Source organism: Gracilinanus agilis, chromosome 6 (assembly GCF_016433145.1).
Source record: "Gracilinanus agilis isolate LMUSP501 chromosome 6, AgileGrace, whole genome shotgun sequence".
Classification (NCBI taxonomy): domain Eukaryota; kingdom Metazoa; phylum Chordata; class Mammalia; order Didelphimorphia; family Didelphidae; genus Gracilinanus; species Gracilinanus agilis.
The window spans coordinates 98634264-98640234 of record NC_058135.1 but is presented as its reverse complement, the minus strand read 5'-3'; the positions used below and the strand labels follow the sequence as shown (position 1 = coordinate 98640234).

General features: G+C 36.3%; 1 non-coding gene across 1 annotated transcript; it reads right to left on the bottom strand.

Moving 5' to 3' along the window:
• Positions 1–4581: 4581 nt before the first annotated feature.
• LOC123253221 lies at positions 4582–4683 on the bottom strand. Its single transcript, XR_006506591.1, has one exon. It is a non-coding gene; the product is annotated as a U6 spliceosomal RNA (small nuclear RNA).
• Between the last annotated feature and the right edge of the window lie 1288 nt (positions 4684–5971).

Here is a 5971-nt window from a genome sequence, read left to right as displayed (position 1 = left end):
CATTTGTAGGATACTTAGAGGTTGAAATTCACTGCCTACATATTATCCTATTTTATAATCATGAAAGAGAAACAAGGAGAGGACTCCATGAGTCCTCAAAGGTTAAATTATAAGCATTCTTTCTACTATACCCCAATGTCTCTCAACATTTACTAATCTTTTCAGGCTTAAAACAAATTAGAAGAAAAGGGAATGGGAACAGGATGAGAATGTGGAGTACAGAAAACTGGAGATGCCCAAACGTTTTCAAAATTATATCACTTAATATCACTGACTTGGTTCTCTATATTAACAGATTCTAGTAGGGAGACAATAAATGACAACATACAAGCTTCTTAAAGGATTAATTTTTATTAACTACCAGATTATTAATCAATCAAAAGTTTCAACATAGAAACACAGATAGGGTAGAAATCTAAATCATACTAATCCTTATTACTTGAATTATCAATTTTAAAATTGTATGTACTTCCTTCCCCTCACCTATTACCCCAAATAGTGCTCCTTATTCAGGCGTTGCTGCTCTCAGGTTTAAGAGTATCTCTGTGCAGCCACACTTCTAATACTATAATCCATGATAACTTATCAGTGTTCCTCCCATTAACATTCAGACAGAAATAGCTCTTAGCTAAGACATTTACTACAACCACTCAGTAAAAAACTACAAAAGAACACCCATCCATAAAGCTGGGGACACATTCCCCAACAACTATACCTAGCATCCATGAGAAAAGAAGGGTGTTCTCTCTCCCCCAACCATCTAAGATTACATGGGTAAATTTCTTCATTATCATGGTAATGAGACCATGCATCCTGGTCAACAGGGTTCTTAAACAGAAAGAAATTCCTCCTGTAAGCAGAAGGGGTTGGTATGGCTAACTTTCAATAACTGTTTAATATTTCTAGGAGTTGTCAGCTGAATAAAGAGTATTGAGAAAGAATGTGATATTCTCCTCTTGGAAAAGCAGACATGAAGTAGAATGTTCCAAAGGAAGAAATTCTCTGTAGTAAAGGCAACTCAGAACTCTTTGTAGTTCCATCTAAAAGTCCTTTCTTTTTTTCACAGTGTTCATATATCTTCCCTTGAATGTAACATACTCTGTTGGATGGGTTGCTTAACTGGGTTCCCATTGTCTGATCCTTTCCACAACCAACTTGCTCTGCTGCTGCCAGTGTTCCAATTGCTGGAAGCTGCTTCCTATCTTGAGTGATGGCTTTCTCTAAACATGTCTCTCTGGTTTATTTCTCTCTCTTCTCTGTTGAATGTGAGATCTACCATGGCCAATTGGGGGGGAAAGGAAAAGAAATTCACTCTTCTTCACCACCAGCTCCCAATGATGTCTCCTCAGTTAGTGTATCCTCCAATCTTGGAACTACTTCAGAACTTAACTACTGTCCCTTGGGTTTATCTCTTTTTAAACACCAGTGGTCCGTTGAAGTTGTTCCCTTGAATTCCATCAGAGAAAGAACTTAATACTTCATTAACATCTTGGGAATGAAATCTGGGACTTCAGGAACAAGTGAGATAAACACAGGAGACCTTAATCACCATCTATGGCCTATTATGCCTTCTACAGAAACCTTATTTAGCAGTGTTTTGGGGAAACTGGTGTGGATGGAGTGCAACAGGAAGCAGTCAAGATTAATTAAAAAATTTCATAGCAAGCTGCTTTTATAAAGAGAAAAAATCTTGATAAGGAAATTTCTAAAAGAAGGATCACCTATTTAACTATTTGGCATTGGTTTCTGTTGGGATTTTCCATAGGACAGTCTTCAATTCAACTCAATTTTCAACATTTATTAAAGTTTCTATTCTGAAAGCTCTTTTGCCAGATACTAGGAATAAAAATTTCAAAAAAATAGTCACTGACTTCAAGAATCTTGAGACACACACACAAATATAATTCACACATATAATATATGATTGTATAATTATATTATCATTAAATGATTTATTAAATATATGAACTATTACAATAATGTAAATAATTATATGGAATATGTGTATTGTATACATATATAATGTGACCATATGTATATATGAGTCCAGTGAAAATGACATGATTAATTGTGTCTCTTCTATCCATCCAAAAGATACTTCCATTTATTTGGTATCTCATCTGTATATACTTAAATCTTATTTCCTTCAATAGATAAACTCCTTGAAGGCAAGGACAGATTCAATTTGATCTTTTTTCTAGAATAGTGCCAGTCATTAAGTAATTGGTTAATACATTTTTATTAGTTAATAAATTGCTTTTTATATGTTTTATTTTTAAATATTTTTTATTTCTGAATAAATCACTTTCCCCTACATTGACCCATATTTTGTTAAAAGAGATAAAAACAAATGTCAACCATATATGTTCTATTACCATAATTTCTTAGCTCTAGTCAATGTTAGTCAACAAACACTTATTAAGTGCCAGCCACTGGGAATAGAAAGGTTGGGGATAAAAAGAAAGATCAAAGAGAGTCCTGCCATCATGGAGCTCACAATTGAATAGGGGAGACAACAAGCAAACGAATAAATACAAATTATGAACAGGATAAATAGGATTTAATTAAAAGAGAAAAGGCACCACAATTGGGGTGAAGGAAGCTTCTTGGGCTTACTTTCCCAACCCCAACTTGTACTGTCAAGGTGGGTCTCCAGGGGATATCTGACATATTCTTCCCTCAAGTTTCTAGGGATAACCCCGAGCAATTGGATTTCTATTCCTATTGTGCACAAGCCAACACCTAAAGTTCTTTCCAGTATGAATTATTCAGTTGGTATCAATAACCTTTTAAAGGGATATTTAATGAAAAGGCATAGCAAGGATGAAAATCCAATATAGCTGCTGTATCTGGATAGCATAATAAAAAGAATGCTGGATCTGGACCCAGAAATACCTGAGTTCAAATCACACCTCAGATAATCCACTTCACCTCTCTCTGCCTCAATTTCTTCACATGTAAAATGGGAATCATATTAGCACTTTCTTCTCAGGTTGTTATGAGAATCAAATGAGATAATATTTATAAAGCACTTAGCACAATGTCTGATGGAGTAAATGCCTAATAAACTTTTGTTCCCCTTATCTTCCTTCCCTTCCACCTCTCTTCCTAAAATAAATACTGAGGAATATATACTTCCCTTGGGAAAGTGGACTCAAAGTGTGACAAAGCATCTTCTTGCCCCGGAAGTCTTTTTCTCTTTTTGTAAAGTCCCCATTAAGATTATTTCTGAAAGTGGTATAGCTGGTAAATGGGTCATTTTCCAGGATCAGCTGGACTTGATCCTGGTTGGGACTGGTCAAGCAGGCCCCTCAAGGTATAATAAGTCCTTGTTGAGATTAGTCAACAGCAACCATATGCATCCTAAGTCTCTGTTGCTGTAGCATCTCCTCAGTGGACGACTCCCTGGACTGAGGTGCTGTGAGTACCAAGAGACACTCTTACAAACTCCAAGCACTGGACCTCTGAAAGCTCATCTAACCTTGTGAAACTTTGAAGGTTCTCTGCAACCTGACAAATTCCATATCTGAGCTCTCAGTCATGTATGATCAGGAAAGAGGAAATACAAGAGGCAAAAAGAACAGAGACATGGTGTGTTCATGGCCATATAACAGCTGAGGGGGTTGACAAGGCCACTGTGGCCTCTGCTGCTGCCCTTTCCCCCACCTGGAGACTCACAGCTCTTTCTCCTCCATTAAAAGCTGCCAGGGAAAAGAGCCAGAGATTGTCTTCTTGAAACTTGTGTATGTACACTCAGTCCTGGCTCAGCGGGCAATTATAAGACATTTCATCAACATGCAATAAGCCAACAAAAAATAGTCAGGGAATACTTGTGCTTGCTCCAAAGTAGGAGGAAAAACCTCTCTATTATGCATACCCAGAGGCACCACTAAGCCTCTGTCTGGATTGGAGTAATGCAGCACTTTCAAGTGCTCCAAGGACTGGATCCTCTTCCATGAAAACAGTATAAGTTACATTATTTTTAATGACTGATTAATACAGTTTGCTGTATATTTGTAAAGATACTTTATTTTGCCAATTATATGTAGAAACGATTTTCCACACAAATTTTCTGAAGTTAAATGATCCAAATTGTCTCTCTCCCCATTCCCTTCCCCTTCTTAGACATGGTAATCAATTTGATGAGTTATACATGTATTATCATGCAAAACATATTTCTATATTGTTTATTTTATGAGAATGCTCAGATAAAATCAAAACACCCAAGTAAAAACAAATAAACTAAAGTGAAACATCGTATGCTTTGATCTGCATTGGATAGCATTCTTTGTCATAAGCCCTTCAAAACTGACCGAGATCATTGTATTGCTGAGAGTAGCTAAGTCTGCCACAGTTGATCTTTCCACAATATTGCTGTTACTGTGTGCAATGTTCTCTTGGTTCTGCTCGTTTCACTCTGTATCAGTTCATGTAAGTCCTGTGTTTTCTGAAATCCTCCAGTTCATCATTTCTTACAGCAAAGTAGTATTCCATCACCAACATGTGCCACAATTTGTTCAGCCATTCCCCAATTGATGAACGTCCCCTCAATTTCCAATCCTTTGCCACCACAAAAAGAGGAAAAATATTGAATGCTTCATGAATTTGCATTTAATCCTTGCACAAGGGCCACACTAAACTTCTCAGTAGCATTCTAATTTTAGTATGTATTACCAAAGCAAGCACTAAAGTTTGCTATTTTGAAAAATATCTGAGGGCAGCAATCATTTGCATCCTTTGTCTTCTCTAGGATAAGTATCCTGTTTCTTTCCATTAATCCTCATAGTATCTGTCCTAGAGACACCTAAGTGTCTGTCATTCTTCTGTTTAGAACCAATACTTAGTATCAGTTCAAAGACAGACAGTAAGAATTTTAGAAAAAGCAAAACAAGAGAGGGAAAGAAGTTCAGTGGTTGAGAGGATAGAGAACCAGGCCTGGAGCAGAGAGGTAGTTGTTCAAATCTGGCCTCAGATACTTCCTAGCTATGTGACCCTGGGCAAGTCACTTAACCCCAATTGCATAGTTCTTATTGTTCTTCTGCCTTGGAACCAACACTTAGTATTGACTCTGAGACAGAAGGTTCGGATATTGGAAATAAAGAGAGAGAGAGAGAGAGAGAGAGAGAGAGAGAGAGAGAGAGAGAGAGAGAGAAAGAGAGAGAGAGAGAATTATATGGCATAGTGGATAAAGTACTATATTTGGAATCAGGAAAACCTGTATTCAACTCCAGCCTCAAACACAAACTAGCTGTGTAAATCCTAGTGTAGTAACTTTATCTCTGCCTCAGTTTCTTCAGTGGTAAAACAGTGATAATAACAGTGATAAAACAATAATAATAAAAATAATATTTTAAAGCATTTAGCACAGTGTCTGGTACATAATAATTGCTACATAAATGCTTATTCCCTTTGCCCCTTTAGACTTCTTGCTATCTTGATTGTTCTCCTCTGGATACATTTAATTTTGCTAATGTCCATCTTAAGATAATATTGAACTCATAAATAAAGTGAAGAAAATGTCTATTAGTGTTTAATCCAAAGCTCCCTAGAGATATACCCCAATAAGGTTGATATATGGAAATACCTTTTTAGTAGCATTGTATATGTGTGTGTGGTGGCAAAGGACTAGAAATAAAATAGATGCCCATAGCCTGGGAAAAGGTTAAACAAATTATGTCATGTGAATGTACAGAAATACTATTATTCTCAAAGAAATAATTAACATGATAAATAAAGAGAAGCATAGACAGACTAACATGAGCTAATGCAAAGTAAACTGAACCAGGAAAACAACATGTACAATGAATACAACAGTGTATATAGAAATCATTAAAAATTTAAAAAATGACTTCTGCAAAATTACAAAGAACAAAGAATGATCCCAAAGGAAAAAAAATGAGAAGATACCGATACGCCTATTCCTTTGTAATGGTGGGTGTCTGTGGTATAGAATACTGCACAAGATTTTAGA